Here is a 24,512-nt window from a genome sequence, read left to right as displayed (position 1 = left end):
AAGGCACAGAGGTGAACTGACTTGTCCTGGGGCACAATGAGTCAGTAGCAGGGCCAGCAATCAAACCCAGGAGACTGTGCTGCCAGTCCCCTGTTAAGATCCTAGGTCACACTTCCTGGTCTGATTGAATGCTGCCCATTTATTTATCCCACGCTCTCTTTGAAATCTTCCCTCCCTTGAAGTCAACTTCTGGGCAAGGAAGCCTGTTTGTCTCCTAGAATCCTGACCATATTTTTTCTATACCAGCTCTTGGGCTCAGCTCTTTGCTTCCCTACACAACTCTTAGGCTTCATCTATGATGAATGCTGAGTATTTGGCCCCAAAGTTGTGCATGAGTTTCAGGACGGCCTGTCAGATGGCATATGAAAATCAAGTTACTGCTTATCTAGTGAACCATGTGCCTATGCCACTCTGAGGCTTGTGCATCCAAAATGTGTTTGCTCCAGTTCAGAGGCTGAGAAGGCCCTACAAATCGACACTTCTCTTGCAGGAGAGGACATAATAAGGGAACTATGTGGGAGAGAATGGAGCGTGACTAGCTTAGAAGGAGCTAGGAGCTTCTGAATTCTAATTTAAGTGAGCAAGAGTGATTGGTCATTCGACTAGGTTCTGGCCAGCTTCAGATTTCACAGCAAGTCTGCAATACAGTTATCCCAGCTACCTTGCACTTAGAGTTGTAACTTTCCCTCTTCCCTGTAGATGACACTGTTTGACCATTTTGCAGACACTTGTGTAGATAAGTTACTCACTGATATTTTCCATGCTAACAGGAATGTTCTGCAGAGCAGCAGAGTCCTGGCTGAAGGATCTCTTTTGGTAGTCCTGGATTCCCTGATTAGGACAAGGGCAGAGTTCTTGCTGTGTCAATGGGCCATGTGAGAACTTGTCCCCCTCTTTCAGGTGTTCTGTAGCTGATGTGCCTAAATCTCACTAGCCCGGATTTGCCAAAAGCAACCCTAATGAGACCCAACATGTTGCATAAGAGTCAGTCTGAATGTCCATCTTCATGTCTGCAGGCCAGGACGTAATAGCAGAACTATGTGGGAGAGTGTGGAGAGAAACTAGCTTAGAAGAAGCTGGGAGCTTCTCAGTTCTAATGCTGGCTCTCTAAGAGGCCTTAGGGAAGTCACCTAACCTGTGTCTTTTACCCTATCTGTATAATGGGGATAATAATTAACGTAAGTGTTGGAAGGGTTGATCAGTTAATCTTGGATCCTGCTCAACATTTACCTGGGTTTGATTTACTGTGAAGGCAATGGAGCTTTCTGAACCACTTTCATACTGGACGTGGAATTTGTGCAGCTGTGGAATTTCAGGGCCGATTTAGAGATAATCCACTATGTCGATATGGGCAGCCGCAAACCATGACACACATTGTTGAGGACTGCAAAATGACTCAGCTTACTTCCTGGAGGACTTCGTGCATCATTAATAAGAATGCTGTGGCTTGGCATGACTGGATTGCATATGCCAAATAAATAAATTAATCTTTGTACAATATGCTGGTCAGGTCTATAAAATGCAAATAACATGTTACAGGTGGCTATAGGTGGGCATATCTCCAGTGTCTGACTTTAAATTGTCTGGGGCAACATTTCTTTGGGTTGACTGCCAGATTTTCTTTGTTCTTTTAGCTGGCCTCTTATCAGCTTTCTGATAATGCTCTGTCAAGCGTTTTGCTGTGCTAGTTCATGTTAGGCGAGATTGTCAAAAGATCTGTGTGTTGGGTGCTCTTCTGAAAATCTGATGCAGTGTGTGAAGTTGGGTGAACTGTACGGCTGTGGAGCAGTCAGAGCTCACACGTTTCACATTGCTGGCTACATGTAGGGGCTACTGTGCATGATTCTCCTCAGTTATACTGGTCTTGAACCATAGTGACTGCATTGACTACGTGGAATCATTCCTGACTTCTATTGACTTGGGAGGAAAATCCAACCCTTAGTTCTTTCCTGGTGGCCCTGCTTTAAGTACTTAAGATGAGCACCTGTGACTGTGGTAAATACCCTCCACATTTTTAAATAAAAACCAGGGGGACAATCCTATGAGAAGCTACATGCCTTCAACTACCGTTAGGAGATGTGCAGCACAGTATGCATAATAATGTATTTCCAGATTCTCATTAGTCTGTCTCTGTCCTTTGGGTTTTATAGATGTAGAAATAACTATCTCTAACCGTATTTACTACAATACCAAAATTACAATCTTCCTTTAAAATCCAGAGAGTGGGAAATCATTCTTCCCCCTTCTGCTTCTGGAGCTGGTCTGCAGTATCACTTCCATCCATGAAGGAAAGAAAAATTATTTGAGCTAAAACGTCATATTTTATATGGCAAGATTATCTTCCTTTATTTACATATTGCATGGCTAATACTTACAGACACAGTCAGGGATTAAAAATTCAGCCCCAGATACCCATGTACCCACTACCTGATCATGGAACCATAATCCAACAAGTATTTTGGTATCGATCAGTGTAGAGAAATCCCAGGTGCCTGCATATATCTGTGATGCACCAAATACAATTGTATTGTCTTAAGTAAAACAATACTGCACCAGGTGTTGTTGCACAATGTGTGTCTTACCACCACACAATTCTTGAGACAGTCCTTGGGGCATTCAGGACTCCATCTTTTAGTGAACCTCTGCCAACTGGTGTCTCTATCTGTAATTCAAATTGGGCGGCTTTGGCTGTCTCATGTGCTTTCTAAGGTTTTCTTATGCCCCAAGTTCTCATCTAGCCTCAGCAGAGAACGGAAGCAGAGGAGATCCTGCAAACTGAATCTACCTGCAGTGAGCTGACCATACTAACTCCAACCCAGCAATACTGAGCAAACAGATACTTTTGCTTGGACTCAGCCATGAAGCTTCAAGATTCTCTCCTTGTAGATCTATCTCCCCTTCTGTCTTGTTGCCAGGTGCTTCATCAGATCAGTTTTTTTCCTTCAAAAGGAAAATAGCATGTTAATGTGTGTGAGAGAGAAATGAAAAACACTCACCTGCCTCTCCCAAGCCTGCTGGGCCAGGGCAGAGAGGCTTAGAACAAGTGATAAAAAGCAATTAGTCAGCTGTGCAATTCAAGGAAGAATCAACTCCAATTTGGGGCTTTGTTCCTATTTCCGATAAGCCCATTAAAATCTTAAAGGCCCCTTTAACCACTGCAGGGGTTCTTCTAGGGAGAGGCTGGGAGAACTGCACATTTCCACTAGTGGCTTTTCATGTGGGTTCCCCATTAGGGCAGATGGGGTTAGTTCCCATCTCTCTGTAGGCAGAAGGGACTTCCCCCATTACAGCACATCTGTAGATCTGTGCCCTCTCTCTGGCTCGTGGCCCCTTTGGCTTCCCTCATCAGGAGACTTCAGAGTGAGGATGGTGAAAGGAATGGATAAGCTAATGCAGCTTCTCTCAGCATTGACTTACCCAAGTCTTGTGGCCTATGACTGGGGAGAAATGTCACAGAGAGGGGCTCTGCCCTTCACTCCACTCCCTCCTCATGCATCCCTTCAGCTGTGGATTATAAAAAAAGAAGCAGAGGAAAGCTCTGAGGCACTTCCTCTAGCAGATCTTCCTTGGAAGCTTGCCCCCTTCTGTCCACAAATAATCTCCATGTTATTAGACAAAAGGCTTCTCTGACAATCACTCTTAATTTTTCACCACTGATCATTTATTTCTTCAAAACTCTCAGCAGAACAGAGCAGCTCCAAGAAAGCAGAGGCACTGGATGAACACTTCCCACTAACCCAAATGGCTAAAATGTCTTTATTCAAAAGAACCAGAGAGAGAGAGAGAGAGACAAAGCAAAAGGAAAAAAGAGGTTTAGGCAGCAAGCCACAAATAAATACCATCAATCATAGTGCGGTCAAAAACGTTCACGTGCTGGTACCTGCTAGTTACTGGCAGGACTTGCGGAGTCTCGAGAGTGCAATCTTTGGGGCTCTTAAAAAAAATAAAAATAAAAAAAATTCCATATTCCTCTGAAAAACTGCTTGTCAGCACTGGAATGGCAGGTGCATTAACTCCCTAAGAACCAGATTATGCCCTGCATAGCAAAAAAATGCAAACACAGAGAAATAAGACGTCAGTCAACCCTACTGTTCTCTCCTTTTCTCCTGAAAGTAATTTTAAAAAACCCTCCAGTGTACAAAGGATACTGAGAAAGAGGGAGGTGCAAATCTGCCTTTGGTCTGGCCATTCTGCTGCTGCTTTAGATGAGACCAATTTCCTGCCTATCTCTATGCCTTCCTCCAATGATAGCTGTAGTCTTCAGTCTGTGAACTAAAATCTCTCCTTCCATGCTACTTATGACCCAATAAAACACAAGTAAAGACAGAGCTCTAGTTACAGATCTTACCCCATGCAAGTCTATTTCCATCAGATGCATTGAGAATAAATGAGATTAAAGAGGCTAGTAAGAAATAAGACTCACTAAAATGACTTCCTTAATATCTGAGAATCTGATGCTATGCCCTTTAGGTGCGACCAGGTGGTGTTTAACTATGCTGGAAGGCATAGCGGGAGCTTATTCTCCTCTCCTCCCCACCACACACAGTTCTACCATTGCATCATTTTCATAATCTCCAACTGAGTTTCCAGTCCCAAGAGTCTGTTGAGCAAAACATTCAGTTTCCTGCTGTTCTTGGGATGGCTACAAATTGGCCAAGGAAGATCCAGCTGACCCAGAGCTAAAAATAGCTGGTCTTCCTTCTAAGTGCTATGGAAATCTTAAGGAAACACTCTGTCAGGTTCAGGGAAGGGCTAATGACCATCTTCCCAAACTCATTTATCTTACCGCACTAGACTGTGAAACCCTTAATAAATCTGGAACAGGACTTTACTCCTTGAGTCGCTCTATTGAAATGCCTATACTATGGCAGAACCAGGCTGGCATAAGGGCCCCAGAGATGTACATAGTGCTTTACACAGCTATAGTGAGACATGTCCCTTTATGCTTGAAGGACTTACATTCGATGAGTGGTACAGATAAAGGCAAGGCATAAGCTAATGGGTGTAGGGGAAGGGATTTTTGAGAAGGGGGAACCTTTCAAGGTTGCATATGAGAGAGATGCAGGGAGCAGGAAAGTAGATTGGAAAAAGTGTTGGGAGGGGAATAGGAGGAGGGGAGAATGGAAAGAGAATTGGAGGGGTGACATTTGATAAATCTTGGAAGGAGTAGATGAGGAGCTTGAACATGAAGAGGAAGGAAATGGAGGGAATCATGTGGGGATCTGAGCTGATCAGAGCAGCAGGAGCTGACTTCAGAGGACTAAACATACCATACTTTCCCTTTTGGGTTATGCTACTACAGCCTCATCAGGTCAGCGGAAGTGTTGATCCTTAATTGTCATGTTAAGTTTTGTGAGGTGGATTTCGGAGGGCACCACAGTGAGAGATGGAGAACTCATTTCACGCTGGTGACTGAACAGCTGTCAGCTGCAGCAGGATTGCCAACATGGTATTTTAAAAAAGGGACGGTTTCCTTAGCACCCCCGCCCCACTCCTCCACTTGATATCATCATCATCATCATCATCATCTTCACCATTACTGCTTATTAAAAATAATACTTACCTACATTCGCCAGGGGTATGTCTTGCTGTTTTTTGCAGCACTCGGCAACTCATGATCTTGTTGTACAGAGATGAAAAAATAAGGGATGTCCCTTGTACTAAGGGACTGTTGACAACCGTAGGTAGTGACTTTGGCTGACAACTGGGCAAGTAAGCTGGAGGAAAAAGGCTCTGAGCTTAGTTACAAATTTTTGGAGCCATTCAGTTCTCCATGAGGTGTATTTTGATAAGATGCACAGTACAGATGAGCACAGCCAGTTTTTCAGAAAGGAAATGGAAAGGTGGTATTTTCACTGCTTTGCTCTGAAGGTCTTGTCAGTACAGTGGGGCTAACGTGCTACAAGGGTGTGATTTCTAAAGCGCACTAGCGTGTAGCACGTTAATTGATCTATGTAAACCCTGCTGCACTTTAATATGGTGCTGTTTGAAACTGTGCTATGTTAAAGCACACGAGGGAGCCTTTTGTGTGTACCAGCATGGATCAATTAATGTGCACCATGGCAGTGCACTTTAGAAATCACACCCTTGTAGTGTGGATTACCCCACCATGTAGATAAGCCCTTATGTAGTCATTTATTCTTGTGCAAAGCAACTTAGACTACTCTGATTGAATGGCCTTTTATGCTCACTTTGCACAGAGGTAAATGACTATACAGGATGTGAGACAGTGGAAAACCCAACCCTATATATCCCTTTTGTTGAAAAAGGAGTGTGCATGAAATAGTTTGTGAAGAAACAGTTAAGGAAATCATTGCAATTAACAAATACAAATTGGTTTGAATCAGGAATTGTGTAGTTTCTTAACTCTCCTGTGATATGTCCTTCTCTAGACTGGTAACTTTCTCTTCCGGAAATGCAGATATGGGCATGCTAATTTAGGCCTAGTACAGGCACTAGTTCTATAGAGGGCTGTGGGTTAAGGAAAAGAGAATTTGTTTCTAGGCAAAATTACATGAACTTCACAAAAGTATGTAGAAAAAAAGGGTAAGTTTGATGGGGTGTTTTGTCTTTTGTTTTGCATCTCAGCCTTGACAATGCTCTTTAAGTATATTTGTTACCAGCAAAGAAAACCAATGCAAAATTTAATTATTTTTAAAAATTTGTTTCCCTTAAAAAAAATCAAAAAAGAAATAGCCACACGGTGGCACTCTGGGGCTTTAGACTCCATTTTTCTCCCTGGAAGAAATACTCAAAACGAGCAGGTTTGGAGACCTTGGAAACTATATTTTTCCTTAATTGTAAATGTTTTTTATATTTGTTTAGACATGAAAAATTGCAGATTCGTTGCCCTCCGTGTATGTGGCTCTGGGGGAAAACTTTGAGTGACTTTGTCATCTTCTGAACAATCTAACTGTAAAATATGAGCTGATCTCTTTATTCGAAGGTATTTTCAGCTCACAAGAAGCTGAACTTCGGCATCTACATTTTAAACAAGGTAAAATTTCTCTATCATCTGGGAGCCTGAAATTCCAGAGATAATATCAGAAGAGCTCTATAAAATAAATGACACAGAAACATGGACCATGATAAGGGAGTGCTAGAGCTAAACAGGGTTGTATGTGACTATTAAGCATTGATTGGCCTTTCCATGTATGTAAGAGAATAAATGACATTTTGAAGTGCTCTGCTTTCCCTCATCAACTAACTCTTCGGTAGGTAGAATTTAGACCAATGTTAGGAGCTCGGGGTTCTAAAATTAAAACAAAAGTTTCCAGGTCCTTATCACCCCTCTGTGATAAGATGAAAGGGTCTTTACTGTATTTTTCAGAGTTGAAAAGTTGCCTTTTGTTTAAAGTAATGGACTCTCTCCTGCAATGCCCCTCTGTTCTAAGCGAACTGGCGTTAAAGGAGTCAGATCTGTTCAGCTTCGACTGGCTGTTTATGACAGGACTTGTGAGCATTTAATTATGATTCTTTTGCTACAGACAAGGTGATTCTTTGAGTCTGAGGAGTTTGGTTGTAGTCACTCCACACACATGCAGTTTTAAATGACAGGAGCGCACACGTACGCACGCTCTGAGATACCAACAGTTGACTGTCTCCCAGAATATAATTGAATTACTTTATCTGACCCAAGTAAACATTTATGAAAGTTTATTAGTTAACAAAAATGTATTTTCATGGCTTATGGAAGCTAAATAAGGTGTCTGTCCCATTTGGTGGAATCCAGGAGTGAAATGCATCTTTGGTGCAGGCACTTAAATACTATGTTGGGCAAGAATGAGCAAACCCTTCTAAAATAATTGCCATGGACCTCACTGGGAATTGCATTCACTCACGTTGCACTTGCATATTTGGTCCAAGGTAGATCTGATACAATGAATTAGTTCTTTACTATTCTATTTACAAATGGACTATGAGTAGTTGGATTTTTTTTTGTGCCTCCATATTCATTATTTGCTCAATACTTTTGTGACTAATCCTTGCTCTGTAGATTGTTTGGAAGCTGTTGATTGTTGGTATTTGATATTTGAAATCTGATTTGTGTTGGTTAGGCTTGATTGGATGTGCAGGTTATATGGTGTTATTTCTGTTCCCTGAGGAGACAAATGAAAGTTGAAATACTTGTGTTTGAGTTTGAAATTCACTTTCAGTGAATATTCTCTAAATTGCTTAAAACTTGCTATGCTCATGAATAATCTTGTTAGTAATCTCTAAGACTAGAAATTTTGTGATAAATTATCCTCGGAGGGATGGGAACACACCTGAAACAAATTCCAAGAAATACTTGAGGACACTTTTGTGAGATACATTGTTCTGCTGTAGTAATTGGTATTTAGTTAGTTTGTTTCTAATTCAAATACCTACCAGAAGAGTTCTGTAACTCAGCCCACAATTCCCCTTTGGGCTGAAATGTGGCAAGGAACATGTGTAAGTACTGAGCAAATAAATGTATTGAAATGTGTGCAAAGCTGGTTTTTTGAGCTGTGACCAAAAGAAAAATGACTCTCACTTTGCTTAAACTTTCATGAATTCTCTACAAAACAGAATTGGCAGTCGACTTTGGCAAAAACCAGTTCTGTATTGTACACTAATCTCTCCATATAATATAGATAGGCAGATTGGTAGTAGAAGGTATTTCTACAGAGCTTTGGTATAATTAAACCCCACTGGTATATGAAGTAAAAAGAAATTCCCAAATTGTTCCAATGCATCTTCCTGGGAAGTCTGCTGCTCTGATCATATAGAAGTTCCTCTGTTAAGAAACATGATTTCACATTGAGGGGTCTGCATTGTATTCAACACAGGCTTGATTAACAAGTTTCTGTTACTCATCCATTCCTCAAAGGGATTCAAGACCTTTTTCCTTCTCTCCTCTGTCCATTTTGCTCCTTGAAGAACCCATGTCCCCCTGCATGTTCTCAAACTACTGCTGATACTAGGAGCTAATGCTGCAGTTATCCCATATTTCTATTGGGAACATGTCTGTCTCATCTGCTGTTTATTTTTTCGCTGTGGGTGTTCAGGCTGACATAAGTGCTCCGTTCACTGAAACAAATAATTTTTCAGTGCTTGAAAAGGAGTGTGTGGCGGGGGGAAGCAAAGACTCAAAACAGCCCTTAGCATGGTAATAAAGGAGATTTTATAACTTGTTTAAAAATGACAGCAGGGAAAATGAAACTGATGGGTGTCTTGATACATTTATGTTCTGGCATTTTGACCAAGTGCTATGTTGAAGAAGAGAGAATGCATGTTTATGGTTAAAACCTTGGCTTTAATTGTAAACTTTTTCCTCTCTATAAAGAAAAGATATATATCATTTTTTTTTTTTAAATGCGGTTTTCCATAGCAGAGATTGCTTTTGGGAAAGGAAAATCTGGCAAGAATGGGGAGAAATTGTTTTTTCATAGTTGCTTGGCAAAATACACCCCCACCAGATAATCAAGGACTTAGATTTCTAAGTTATCTAAAAATTGTTCAACCCAGCAAAAGACATTTTAAAATGTAATAATTATAATGCAGATATTTAATCTGCTTTTAGAAACATTTTCTCTTCTTTTGTGCTCAACGATTCAAAGTTCTCAGTTATTGGTTTTGTAACATGTATTACAATATTGTGACAAAGAATTAGTTACTCCTTTCAAGAAGCAAGCCTCATTGTAGCCTCATTCAGAAGTCATGGTAATGCTTTAAGTTAGCATTCCCTAATAGGCATTTAATTTTGATTTAATAAGACTATTGCATGATAAACAAATATCAATTGATTATTAAACACATTTATTTCAGATTAACAGCAATGCCAGAGATACAATAGTCATTAAACATCAGTGAAGGGGCTTTCATTAATAAACTGATTTATTTACCATGGCATAAGTGTCCTGTTCAATCTAAATTAAATATCTATTTGGGAATCTTCATCCTGTAATGTTACCAAGGCATCTTCATGTTTGAATACTGCACAAAAAGCATTTTTAGTTCAGATTTGCAAGATGCCATCTCGAAAATAATGCATCCACATAAAGGGGCTTTGGATCCTGCTAGATAACTAATTATACAGGCAGAGCCTTTGTGCATTTCTGTACTAGATATTCTTTGTTGTTCTCTTTCTTCTGAACTTTGATGCTATTTAAAAATAAATTTAATTACCCAGTGGTTATTTACATTGCATTTATTTTTTCTCTCTAGAATTCCTTTCAAATTTAAAACCTGAAGGTCAGTAGCATTTTAGAGCATTTTATTATTCATGTCTGTTACAAAATTTCTGGGAAGAAAAATGAATCTTGCATCAGAATCTGAAATAAAGCAATTGTAAAACTCAGTGCATTGGGCCTGATCCTGCATTATTTAGTGGGGGTTTTGCTGAATAAGAACTGCAGGATTGGGATCAATATTTTCCCCATTAATAGCTGCCGTCTTAAAATCTTCATTTTGAAATGTTGTTTAATTTCAATTATCTGTCTCTGTATAATAGTGCTGGGATGTCTCTACATTTTGTAAAGATTTTTTTTCACTCTATTTTTATGCTCTATTCTATGGGCCCAGTTTTGCAAATGCTGCACACACACAAGTAAAATTACTCACATGCATAAGTATTAACAAGATTGGGTCTTATGTCCATTTTGATGCATTTGTTTTTTAGAAGACCAACATTTTGTACAACTGCAGACTTACACACATTATTTTAAAGAAAAGCTCTTCCCCCGCCAAATTGTTCTAAAGTGTTGAATTTTTAAAGGTACCTTCCTGCTGCGACAAGATTGTACTTACCACAATAGCTAGAGACCTAGCAGACTAGCTTGTAAAATTTGCAGCTGCACTGAGGTTCATGGACTCTGCGTGACTGGGTTTGAACAGGGTCTATTTAACTTACTGACATTTGTAGTTACTCAGCCTTAAATAAAAGGGAACTTTAATCCTGATCTTCAAGATATAAACTGTTCACTACAAGGTCAAGGAAGAAATTTCCCCCTAAATACAAATGCTGAATAACCGTTCAGTGACAAAATCCAGTGACTGAGTAAGCAGGCATTTGAGGACAATGCAGTGGAAATGCTGCGTTTCTGCCATGCCCGAAGCAGTGGCTATACTGTGTTTAAGGACTCCACACCACTATGTCAGCTGCAATTACTGAGATTTCTGCAATCCAAAGAAGCTGGGGGATAAGTCAGGCATATACCCAGCTCCTCTATGCCTACTGTGAATCCACATGAACAAAAGGCATCTTAATGGGGGTTGATGGGCCTCATCTGTGACTCGGTCCCTTGTCTACGGCATCAGTAACTGGTATGCCCTGGCTGCTTGCATGCCCACAGCCTTGCTTTGATTTTGGCTGAATGGGTTCAACCAGGTCCCTGAGTTTTTGGGGTTTTTTTTTTTTGTGAGAGTTTCTCAGAGTTCTTCCCTGGGTCCATTACTTGATGAGGCTGTGGGATGGAGTTTTCTTCTGCTAAGCGAGTAGTATTGGCTGCTGCCCGAGGCAGAAAATGGATTTAATAGAGCAATAATCTGATTTGGTATGGGCCGGATTCTTCTCACTTATATTTTTTAATCATTTCACTGAACAAAATTGAGTATAATTTTTAAATATATTTTTATACAAATGTATTTTTTAAAGGAAATTATTTCTTTGAGAAGAGCTTTTTAGTATTTCATAAATGCATAGAACAAACCCCTAATGGAGTTTTCTCTAGGGTAAACGATTTTTCTTGCCCACCCACCTATGAGAAACAAACTTTGACAGTGCATAATTCTTTTCTTTAAAAAAAAAAAATCATGTTTTTTGGATGGAAAGAGCAACTTTTTCTTGGAGTATTTTCTCCGTTTGGAGGAAATGGGGGTTGTGCGTGGTTGATCAGATATTGATTAAGACTGAAACTGCAGTGGGTACAAAAGGATGGAGAAAAGAAAACGGTTACTAAAAAAACCTGCTGCCCAATAAAGTCAATGGAAAGACTCCCACTGAGTTTAATGGGCTTGAATCAGATCCATAAATGATTGCACTGGTGGGGACAAAGAGCCAGTCTCCTCTCCTCTTCTTATCAACAATGGCTTCCCATGCTACTTAAATGCAAGGTGGCCATGTTAGTGCTTCCAGAGAGACGTGTCTCTGTGGGATGAGAGAGTGGCTAGGACTGTCCACCCCTATGCCCATGGACTAGTCCCCAATGAATAGCTCTGGGGTGAGCAGTCCATACCCCTTCAGATAGTAAATGTCACTGCTGAACATGTCCGTTAGTCTGCATACAGTGGGACTGGGGGTGGTGGGAGTTGGAAAGTTGGGCCTTGTGGAAGGGAGCCATGGCTGGTTTGGAGAAGCTCCCATATATTTGGTTGCTTATCTGAACCAAGCTCCCAGTTGTTTGGTGTTGCTCCTTCCCTAAATTCATCTGTAGTGTCGATACAAGGGGGCTGGTTTGCTGCAGGCTTTTATACCGGGGTGGCATTTTTAATAGCTTTCAGCATTTGCCTATTTCTGCTCAGTTGAAGTAAAATCTGTAGGACTTCAGTAGTTAGCGCTTTGCAGGATCGGGCCCATACTATGTCTCTCACAAGGTTCTCAGTAGATTGAAATGTATCAGGCCAAATTATGTCCTTGGGTATTCATACATACTGAAGCCAACATGAGATGTGAATCCGAATCTGTAAGCAGAATTTGATCCACTGTGTGTGTGTGTGTGTGTGTGTGTGTGTGTGTGTGTGTGTGTGTGTGTGTGTGTGTGTGTGTGTGTGTGTGTGTTTTTGTTTGTTTGTTTGCTTTTTTAATAAAAAGTCTTGGTTGTTCTTGTTTGGCTAAAGAGTAGAGGCCTAATCCTCCTTTCTCAGGCAAACCTCTTCCTGAGGTCAGGGAGCCTTGCTTGAGTGAAAAGTTTGTGGCTCCTTAAGTTCTTGTGTATTTAAAGTTTTTATCAAACTGCAAGATTTGTTGCAGGTTTTTGCACACAGATTTTGAGGGGGATTGAACAGAGACCACAAGACTCATTGCCTTTATGCCCTCAGTCAGATTTGACCTGCAGTCACAGGCTAGGCAGACTGCTGCTCTGGTCTCTAGATGACCCTTAGTCCTCATACAACTGATCATTGAATGGTCTCCTTTTCATGCAATAAAATGTCATTACAAAGGGAGAGGTGATTAACCTGAAAATGAATCACACTACTTCCCCCCCCCCCCCCCAAACAGATCTGAGAAATACGATATCTAGATTTCTTGATTCCCTGTTTTATTCATCTCTGGTTTCATTTAACTAAGCCGAAGGGTCAATTTATGGCTGGGGAGCTGGTCCAAAAGGAATTGAACAGTGTGTCTAAAGCAATAAGTTATGACAGGCAGTACCTATATGGGTGATTATGACTGGAGTTAGGATTTTTCCATCAGAAGGGTTTTCTGACTGAAAAGGACCGACCCCTTTTTGAAAATCAAAAACTTCCCATGGAAAATCAAAATGATGGCTCTTCAGCTCTGCAACAGGTGGACACTGAAATTGACGAGCTTTCCTGGTGAACTGTCTGCCTCCCTATCTTCCCCCTGTCCAGCTGCTAGCAAGGCAGTGGGCTGCATGGGACGTGGACTGCCAGGGAACTCAGACATCGCCATGGCCTGGCTGCCTCTATGACAGCTGGGCTGGTGGGGGAGCTATAGAGCTGGGATGCTCAGCCTCTGCCAGACCCCCTGGAAGACTCTTGTCAATTTCATTTTCTAGGTGGGCAGCTGGCAAGCTGAAAAATTCTTTTTCAGTTCTTTCAAAATAGATTTTTTTTTCTAGAAATTCCTTCGTGTGAGATACATATACCACATAAATTGCATATTTGACTCTTCATCCCAATTAGGGACAAAACATTTTTTTAAAATGCAAAACTTTTCATGGGCAAGGATTTCCATCTTCCAGCCAGTTGTAATTATAACATGCTTTGAGTAGCGTGATAAAGTAGAGGCCTCAACCTGCATAGAAGTGCTAGAATTACTGGGAAATGCATTACCCACTTTAACGTTACTGCTCTAACATGAAATTCCTGCACAGAAATGGGAAGCCAGTTAGACCCCTACATTTAGCTTGTTATCGACATGGATGAAGCTGATGTCATTGCTTGACTGCTGTTTTTCTGCATGGTATTGAAATTTATTTCCCCACATGCTTTCTACATATTTTGTATTATTGCTTTTAAATCACTGTTCCTTTAATTGGCTCAGGAGAAAGAGGCAGAGGAATTAGTCCTAACTCTTTGTTTTTGTTTTTTCCATAAAATGTTTAGGAAAAAAACTGCCGACTATGTAAACTAGAGATCATTAGAGGTTGTTTTTCTTAAAGAATGGATTCAGCAAAATGCTGTTTTCTCCCAGGCTCTGGGTCTCTATTTAGGGGATTTTAAGCTCTGTTATTTATTTATTTATTCATTAGATAGGCCCACAGTCAAGGGGAATGCGGGGTTATTAATCTTTCCTGTCATCCATTCACAGATGTGAAGTTCACACCACAGCAAATGTGAAGTCAGCAGTACGCAACCACAAGGTGGAAATTTCAAGCGAAACAAGCTTAGAGGAATGGGGGCGGGGAGAGGAGAATGGGAGGGAGAGGGAAAAGAAAGGAGTAGTTGGCGGGGTGGGGGGAAAGGTGAAAGATAAGAACGATGAATGTAAAAGGAGAAACAAACGAATTAAGGGAAAAGGGAAGACAGACGAGAAGAAAAGATGAATGGAAGAGTATGAGTGAAATGAGAGATGCCAAGACATTAAGATAGTGTTAATGTATCACTGGTTTATCTGGGTGTTCAGATATCCCAGAGATGTAAAGGGTAATCATTCTCCCAGCATGTATATGCTATTGATATGTTAATATTATTTTCTTCTCCATCTAAAAGCAATGAAGTTTTCAAACTGACTGATTAACTAGGTCTGGCTGTTTCTGTGTATGGACACATTCACAAGCACACATTATATATAAATATTTATTCTACATGCACAAGTGTCTGAAAATTCCTATAGAGCAGCGGCCAACATGAAAAGTCCTCTTAGTATTGATGTGACATGAGACGAGCATAGTTGTGCTGATCTAGCTCACAGCATTATCAATCCTAATATGGCTTTTTGGGAATACAAAATGTAAACAGATAAGGTTCTTAATAGAAACATGGAGCAAACTTCTATTAAACAAACCTGTAGTAATGTCACACGAAGGAATCCCATCTCGAGTCTGGCTACAGGTCATATAACATTGATCTTCTGCTTTTTTTATAACACAGTCTATTCCCCGAACCACAGAGATGAGTGAATTATGTACCTCCTGGGTGTGTTGTGAGACTGATGTATTAGAGCTTGTTGTATAGTAATAAAAAATGCATTTAATTGGACTGTTAATGCAAAAGAGTATCCAGCAAATTGCTTGCTAAATTACAGTTAATCTCACTTAGAGATCTGGTCCAATTGCTGGAGAAATGGATTCAGTGAATAAGTTAAATGACATTAGGTGGTCAGCTCTGGTATGTAGTAACATCCTCACTATATGAATGGGAAAACATTGTGACTTGCTGAAGTTTGTATGTTGTCAGTGAGGCACAGAACCTAGGAGTCTCGAATTCCACTGCAAAGCTCTAACCACTAGGATCAGGATCTACTTCCTCCTTGGCAGTGACTCAAGTGCTAGCCTGAACTCGTTTGCACAAATTACATGATGTACACAAATTATTTTCGCCCAAAAGTATATTGGCATTGTCACATGAGTTAAATTCTCAGCATATCGCAAATCCAGATGATCTACTCCCTCCCCAATTAGTATGAATATTCTACAGGCCTTTGAACCACTGCAGGAGTAAAATGACTTAGCTCAGCCCTATGTGGGGGGTGCCAGGAGGAAGAGGATGCAGAAGCCAGGTACAATCTTGGTGCTTGAATAGTATGTGTGGAAGAGCCAAGGGACTCTAGTGCTGACAGCAGTTCTAGAAACACTATAGGGTACTGGGGAGAAGATCAGTGAGGGCAGGTTAATTGCCCTATTGCTGTCCACATCAATCAGCGGAGATAGGCTGGCATTCAGGGAAGCATGCTGTTATCTGCTAAAAGGTTGTAATAGCTCCTGTTGTGTGCACTGCCAGAGATGACTTCCATGTCTGAGGCTTAAAGCTACAATCTAGCGCCAGAGTAACACTCAGAAAACTATCCCCTTGCCTACAAGCTGGGAAAAATAGTGTTTACAGGAGTCTACATGAATCTTAGTGTTTTCATCTGGACCACAGCAAAACATCTGTGGGAAGCTTTCCTGGAAGGCTTGCTTTCATGAAGTCTCAGCTCAGCAGCTCTGAACCATCTACCCAAGGAGAGGCACTCAATACCAAGCAGTTGCATATGTAACTAGCCTATTTGCATATGCATATTTAGGTCCTGATCCTGCCCTTAGATAGGCATGACTAGATGTTTTGTGGATCCCATTATAATGCATGGGACTCGGTATGGATGCAAGAGTTCACCTGTGGAGGAATCTCCTTGCAGGAGCAGGGCAGTAGTCAGGGTAATTTGGATACCTATCTAAGTCTCAGGTTTCATCTGGCATGCACAGTATCTTCTTACAGCACAGACCAAACATCAGGTTTAAGGAAATGAGATCTTTTCCCAAAATCCTTGTATGCGTTGGATTTTGGGAGCAATGGAAAGAGCTTCTGCACAGCTTTCAAAAACTACTGCACATCCATACTCTGCAACAGCCTTTCTGTTCTGTAACCAATCTAGGCTCCGCTTCTGGATGTTCTGATGTACTCGTACTCCTTTGCCCTAAGATAAAGTTATAATATTTCCCATGTTCAGGTAAATACAGGTAGCCACTAACTTACATAGTTCAAACTACCTGGTACAACTGTTACCCTTTAAGGCTAGGACCCAAGATATGTTTACGCTAAAATAAAAAACCCATGGCACTGAGTCTCAGAGCCTGGGTCAGTTGAGTTGGGCAGGACTCTGACTGCAGGGCTAAAAATTGCAGAGTAGACTTTCGGGCTCAGGCTGGAGCCCAGGTTCTGAAACCCTGTGAGGTGGGGGAGGGATGGGGAGGGGAGGGTCTCAGAGCCTAGGCCTGAGCTCAAAAGTCTATACAGGCATTTTTAGCCCTGTGAGCTTGAGTCATCTGACCCAGGCCAGCCACGACCATTTTACATATTGCAGCGTAGATGTAGTCAACGTGACCAAGTCTCCGGTTGCTGAGCTCAGAATGGTAATGCCATAAAGCAATGGCCACTCTGTTTCTGATGTATTAATACCAAACTGATTCAGGATTTCTCTTCTTCCAAAACCATGTGTATGAACAGCCTATCTAGAAGGTGTAGGAGGAGACTTGGATAAGTGAGAGAGTGCTCTTTTAATGTCTGTTAAAAGTCTCCCTCCGTGTTTCTGTCCAGGTCTCTGAAACCACTGAAGAATCCATCTCTGGTTTGACATCAGAACAATCTCATGGGGGGAGTCTTAGTCAATGCAATATGGATATCTGTTCAGAATGGACATGTTCAGCAAAACTGTGAGTAACTGGGCCAGATCCCTGGTTGATGTAAGTCAGCATAGTTGCTTTGACTTCAGTGGAACTAGGCTGATTGACCTAGTTACTTTAATACTGAGTTTCAGTGCATGACTTCAGAACACAGGACACTACATCTTCTGCTCTTTCTAGCGTAGCCTGGTTTTGGAACTCAGAATAAAATGGCAGTTTCATGTGAATTTCTGTCTTTGGTCACTTGAATGTGACACCAGTGAAACTGGTTTTCTTTTTTTATAAAGAAAAGACAAACTCCCGTTCCCTTTGTCAAGTTCAAGAGAGAGGAAAAAAGAAGATGAAAATGTAACTAGAGTTTTCCCATGGCAGGACCTCCCACTGATTATATCATTATCTGGCTCATGGCGGGTATCGGTTTCATAGCAATGAGTATGTTAGTTTTGAATCTCATTTGGTTTAATAGTAAATCTCTCTTTGCCTGATCACCCTCCTCCCACTCAATCTTTTTCAGACTGGGGTGGCAGCTTTTCCATATCTTCTAAGAAGGGATCTGGAAAGAAATCCTCCATTAGCATTTTATTAGGGAACCTCCAGCCTCTGTCCAAACTTGGGCATACATGCGTGTACACGAACTTGCACACACACAGTGCCCCTCATCCAATATGCTGTCTGCTTGCATGTGGTTAAACTGTATTGTTGGACCCACTTACGATGATCTCGGTCCTAGTGAAACTGTGTGTCTTGAAGCAGAGTGGAGATAAAGAATGGATTTTTAAAAAGGCAGTTCTGCAGGTGCAGTTCATGAGTTTCTCCTCTGGGTGAGCGAGGCTTGGCAAGTATGTGCATGTGCAAACCTGTGTGCACATACTGGGCCCTATTTTCCTCCAGCAGGGTTTGAATAGTTCCTCTTGAACCAATAGGAGCTACACCTCTGTTGGGAGAACTAGGTTCTATGTTCGTATTATACCTGTAAAAAGGCAAAATGGAAACCAGCTTTCCAATTTGCATGTGTTCAGCAGAAGATGCCTTTGGGGAGGACGGGGGTGTTAAGTTTCATTGTAATGCCTAGAAAAGAATGAAATTCCTTTTCAGAAAGTGGCAAGTTTGGCAACTTTTTCCCCTTGAATGTTCCCTATTGCCATGGGAAAGGGAGGAGTCAAACTTCAGCAAAGACTGTCTTTTGAATTGGTTTATACAGGATGTGGTTCAGAGTTGCATCTTTCGTGTAGATAAGACACAAGCCTGGGAGGGAAAAGCAGACCCCTAACAGATTCCCCTACACCTTCTATAGCTTTGGTAGAGAGGTCCACAGGTCACTTTCCTGGGACACTTGTACCTCTTGCCAGTAGCAGATGGATTTTATATAGGTTGGGGGAAAGCAGACAAGTCTGACTGGGGTTACTGAGATTCCTGAGGCTGTGTTCCTCTTCTCACTTACAATGGTGTAACTCCATGGTTTTACTCCTGGTTGTGAGAGGTCAGAATCTGACCCATTGTCACCATAAAACATAGATATTTGTCATTACGCTGTGGCCTTGGTACTGTAGAAAATCCTGTGCTATGTATAGGAAGATACTGAGGTTACCGCAGGTACCTGAATGTTGATCTTTTAATGGCATCCATGGAGAATGTCAATAATAGGCAAGGAGGTTGCTAGTGCACACCCCATAGTCTCTAGTAGCATCTGTGGCAATAGGAGGACTATGCTTCCACCAGGCCCTCCTAGATGCCTTTTCCTTCATAGAAGGCAAATTTGCTTCAATCTCAAATGACTGTGCACCCTCTAAAATATAATCCAGTGATGCTGGGCAATGGAAAAGCCGAGAGCTATCACTTTGAATTGCAAAATCTGTGTATCCATAATGCATAAAGAGATCTCTACTATAACACAAGGATTCAGTCCTCCTGCAGCTCTGGAAAATTGGACAACTTCATAGTCCTTTATGAAAATGCAATGAATTTTCTTCTCCTTTTGACTAGTAAATTATGCATTTGAGAGCAACAAACATTAGGAAGCTGCCTTTATTACTAACAAAACTGGGCAGGAGGGGACAGGGAGTTGGCAGAGCCCATGACAGAATGTTTAATAACTTTTGTGATTACTATTTCCTAGAGGTGATGTGAATAATATGTATTTCCCTCTTTCATTTTATCATAACACTTATGCTGGAGATTATTGTTTCATTTATGCATCCTGAACTTCCTGGGTCAAAGGTTAGCATAGTTTGGAACAACCACAATAAATGCTTCATGTCTAAGTTGTGAAGCCTTCTGGTTTTTTTAAGGGCAAAATACACTAGTTTTCTCAGCCCAGCAGTATGAAAGTTGACAAGAGAAGTCCCCCATCACCTTGCAATGAATAAATGATGGCACATTTAAATCTTATAAAACCAATTGGTATTTTGGAAATTTCACTGTGGGGAGCCATTTCGCTGAAGAGTGGTGATGTCTCTGCAATGGGGTGCGAATATGAGCAATTTCTTGTACCAGATTCTGGAGAAAATAGTTTGAAATTTTATTTTGGGGCATTTTCTGGCCAGGAAATGTGACTTTGGGGAACTTTTCCCTCAAATGGCATCAAAACATGGACATTTCAAATGCTGCGTATCTTGATACAAAATTTGATCTTTGGCTGAATAAAATTTCAAGATCTGGTATTTTTAATTTGGGGTCTTTGTTGAAAAATAGAATCACTTGGGAGTAAAATGCAATATTTTATATTAGGCATCTGGACTGCAGTTTTCATTGAATGAGTGACAAAATCTTCCTGAATGAGGGAGAAGTCCATATTCACTTCTCTGCATCAGTTGGGGGGAGTGTAGGGCAGACATTCCCATGGGAAAGGATTAGTGACACTGCTTAGCTGGGGAAGAGAGGGCAAAACTACAAAGTGTTGAAGCAGGGCTGATTGATAATAGGGATGAAAACTGAGGCCTGGAATGAGAGAAGGATGTATTTTGTGTCTGGGTTTTGGTATCCTGGACTCTTGCTTGTGGTAGAGGGTCAAGGCGATAAACACTGACTTCCAAAAAAAATACACTTCCCCAAAAGACTGAAGACCACGTGCATCTGATGAGTGATAAGAACTTGCTACAGTGAGAAACATTAAGTACAGGCAATCTTCCATTTATTTTTCCTCAGGCCAATGGGACATAGGTTGTTTTAATCAAGTTCTGAAAGATTGGGCCCAATTATATGTGGTAATGAGTGCCTGTGCTGAGGTACTGTGCAACGTCAGCTCCTCACGAGGTTTAGCTGGATGGCTTGCTTCAATGAGGTATGAAGCATCTCTGCATCTGAATTCAGGGATGAGTTTGTAGTTTGCACTGCGCTATGATGACCAGATCTGAACACTTCGGGATGGCTCCAGCATGGATCCAGACTCTCAAATGCCCAAGTTTAGAAGAGAAGGGTTCTGGGGCTCTCCTTTTGCTCATAGATAAGAAGTTCAGATCCAGCGAGTTGATCTGGGCATGGCCAGCAGAGGTGCCTACACAATCTCCCCCTTATTTACATCTCTGCTCTCATTCTCCCTCCTTTCCTTTCAGTCCTTAGTCTCCTTCCAGTCATGACTTCGCAGGTTCAGTTGTGCTGCTTCTGATGCTTAGCACAATTTCCAAATTTCTATTTTCCATGTGTCCCCCGTTCCCACTTCAACTCACTTCTTAACACCTTGTCACAAAAATCTTACCTTCTCCTTCTCAACAATAATTTTCTCTAAGGCTTCCTTTTAGCTTAGCTATTGTCCCATTCTTTAACTTTGTTTTTTGTCTCCCTTAGACATATTCCTGTCATCTTCTTTAGTGTTTAACTCCATGTTCTATGAGGTGCTGCCTACATTTGTGGCATTACCTAGAGGATTTTTAATAATGGTGTTGGATAAGGGGATGCCATTTTCTTTCTATGACCAGTCTTTCTGAGAATTGCCTCACTTTCAGTATGCTCCAATTAGCTGTTGGTTTCACTTACTTGATACTTTCCACCCCATTTCACAGTAACCCAATTTGTAAGTAACTTGCATTGGAGGGCAACTCAGCATGGCTGGCTGTAGAGACCAAGAACTGGCTGAAGTACAAGGTGGAAAGTGCACATTGTATGCCTAGAAAGCGCAGCAATAGGGGTGACATTTCCTAACTGGCTAAGAATATTCAGACATGGTTAGCAGATGGAGTAAGTAATTTTTTGTTGTTGCTGTTTTATCTCTCTTGGGTACTAATATGGACCCCATTGCTGCAGTTTCAGAGCACCGTGTGAAACTGGCAGATCAGGGGCCAGCTCTTGTCAAGGCTTTAGGCCTCAGCTGAACACTGACAAATTCATTGCTGGAAACCAGTCTTTCATCTATCTGTTTGTATGGTTAAGGTGAATATTGAACTTGTAACAATGTGTTTAGACTTTGTGAAATGCTTGTAAGTTGCTGCATTCATTAATCACAATTCTCTTTATTGCATGTTAAAGGTAATATTTAACTTTTGATTGTGAAAAAGTTTTTGCTTTGAAATTGTGAACCCAGTCAGCAGGGACCATCTTCTAACCATCAAGAAGGCCTATCCAAACTAAATGGTCCCTACAAAGACTTCAGTTCCCCCTTCACACTCAGATCAGGGTACATGCAAAAGGGCTCGTCCCAGGACGGGCGTAGTTTAGGAAGCTCATGGAATTAGCCCTCAGATCTCTCAAGGTCAAGGCGAGTGTCCTAACCATTGGGCCATCTTTCCTGTCTGGGAGCATCTTCTGAAACTTAGCTGCAATTGAGGAGTTGCCAGTAGCCGCAGGAGCTCCTTGGCAGCACAGCTTGGAGCCTAAAAAGTAAATAGCATTTTCACCATGAAATATTTTGTATTTTAAAAACTGAGACAGTGTTATTTACTCTCTCCCCCTTCCTTCCCCTTCTCCCCCCAGCAGATGGGACATGGATCATTTTAATTAGATTTTATTGGACTGTTATATGGCCCATAATTGTGATCATTACTCATTTTCACTGCGGTTGAGACAGATCCTCTATTTAGACATGATGATATTTTGATGAGACAAGTCCCATGTAACTTGTTATGTTAGGGGCCAGTAGCCAAAGCAGTGGAATTAGGTGTTTTCATAGCATTAATTTTCATAGCATTAAAAAGAATTGGAATAGATTAATAAGGATGTAATGGGCAATTTGTGTTTCTAGTTGTGCCCAAACTGTGGGTGCTGAGGGCAAAGCATCTCTTTGGGCTACTTACACAACATGTCATGCTGAAAATTACAGGAAACAAACTCTCCAGCCACTGAAGTCCAGAATGCTAGAGATTTGGGAATGACGCACAGAGGGCTAGTGCTTTTGCCAGTTTACCTTCTGTGTAGTGGGTTCAAATACTGGGGTAGGTTCATAGTTTAAGGCCAGAAGAAATCATGAAATCATCTAGTCTGATCTCCTGTATGTCACAGACCTTTAAATTTCACCCAGTTACTCCTTTAGTGTTTGTGCTCCCAGTTGCAAGTATTGAGTCCAATAACTTGTGCTTGACCAAAGCATACTAAAGCACAACTTGTTAGCTATCCTTTGCTGGTGGAAATCAGTATAGCCCCACTGAAGTCAATGCAGCTGTGCTAATTCATGCCAGCTCAGTGTCTGCCCCCACTGCACTTTGGTCTCATTCCAGTCTCTATTAGACACTTACTCGCATATGTTCTGACAATGATTCACACCTGCCGCTAAGAGGTTAGGGCTGGAGGCTGAAGAAAGCTGAAATTGACTATGTGAATCTGACAAGTTTTAACTATTCTATTTAGGTTGGGTCCCTTCCTTTCTTTTGGTTTATCTATTGCAGCTTCCTCCTGTATAGGGCCTCCTTGAGGGCTTGTCTACACTTACCTCAGAGATTCAGCGGCAGTCGACCGGAGTTACGCAAACTACGCAAAAACCTTGAGTAACTCCCGTAGACTTCTGCGCTTCTGTTCTGTGCGCCGTCTTCACTGCACTGCGCCGACGGGAACTGCTTTCCCATCGACGCAGTGCTACGCCACTTGAGGAGGTGGTCTTCACTGACCGCTCAGTCGATCCAGAGAAGTCAATCTGACGGTGGCAAATTTGCTGCCGTCAGTGAAGACACAGTCTGATTTTCACTATTTAAGTCCAATGTGCAGAAGCATAAATTGTATTTCTCACCTACAGCTCCAACCAGATCAGTTCCTCCTAAATCCCAGTCCCCAATCTCCTCCATCTGCTTCACACACACATTCTCAATCTTCATTTTCAAAGTGTCATACAGTCCCATTCTTGCTTAAATCTTGCTCCTTGTCTCTTCCTTTTGTACCTGCTCAGGCCCTAGGCTTTGGCAAACTGGCCCAGCTTGTTGCTCTTATGGTCACCATCTGTCCTTCCATCTCCTGTAATTGGTAGGCCTGCCTAGAGCCTGTGTATCATGCAACTTCAGTCTCTAACATCATCTTCGCTTCTTTGGTGATATTCCTAATACACCACGTGGCTCCTCCTGCCTTCTTTCCTGACCTCGTTCCTTCAAACCCTAGCTATAATATTCCAGCATGTTTTTTTTAAAAAGAGCAGCATAAACCCCAAAACTGTTCTCAACAGCTGCCATGTCCTTGTTTGTGTCACTGAAACTTTGGAACTTAACAAAAATGTAAATTAGAAGTTGGTCAAATATTCATTGTGAATATGAGTCATCCAAGTTAGCCCTCTTTTCTCTTGGGGAATGAAAATGATCTGATTTCTCTGCATGTATTCATTATTTGTATGTGTGGCTAGAATTTTCATCTGGAGCTCATTCACAAACGGTTAACTTCGAAAATTCCATTTGTCACTTGGATTATGTTGTTGGACATCAAATTCACATGGCATTGTTTCTGTTGTCTGAGTGGATGAGTGAAACGTTCTCAGCAGGAGAATAATTAATCATAAACTTCTGATATGAATTCTTCATATGAATAATTTACATTAAAATGGGTGAAGCCTCAGGCTTCATTTTCTTTCACTCATGAGAGTAATTGCAAGCAATGATAATAGTCACCCCCACACTCTGGCACTCTTACTTGTAAACACAC

General features: G+C 41.3%; 1 long non-coding RNA gene across 5 annotated transcripts in view; it reads left to right on the top strand.

Moving 5' to 3' along the window:
- LOC137157387 (uncharacterized) overlaps positions 1-24,512 on the top strand; it is a 62,296-nt gene that overhangs the window by 21,471 nt on the left and 16,313 nt on the right. For 4 of the 5 annotated variants that reach the window (XR_010921103.1, XR_010921104.1, XR_010921105.1 and 1 more), the window contains exon 2: positions 17,380-17,495. This is a non-coding gene — a long non-coding RNA (uncharacterized lncRNA). Of the gene's footprint in view, positions 1-6,825; positions 6,998-17,379; positions 17,496-24,512 lie in introns of all 5 variants that reach the window. The other variant, XR_010921106.1, reaches the window with a different exon arrangement.

The sequence above is a fragment of the Emydura macquarii genome, unplaced genomic scaffold (assembly GCF_026122565.2).
Source record: "Emydura macquarii macquarii isolate MOO-44397 ecotype Brisbane River unplaced genomic scaffold, CSIRO-AGI_Emac_v2 contig_1483, whole genome shotgun sequence".
Taxonomy (NCBI): Eukaryota; Metazoa; Chordata; order Testudines; family Chelidae; genus Emydura; species Emydura macquarii.
This window is presented reverse-complemented; position numbering and strand designations above follow the sequence as displayed.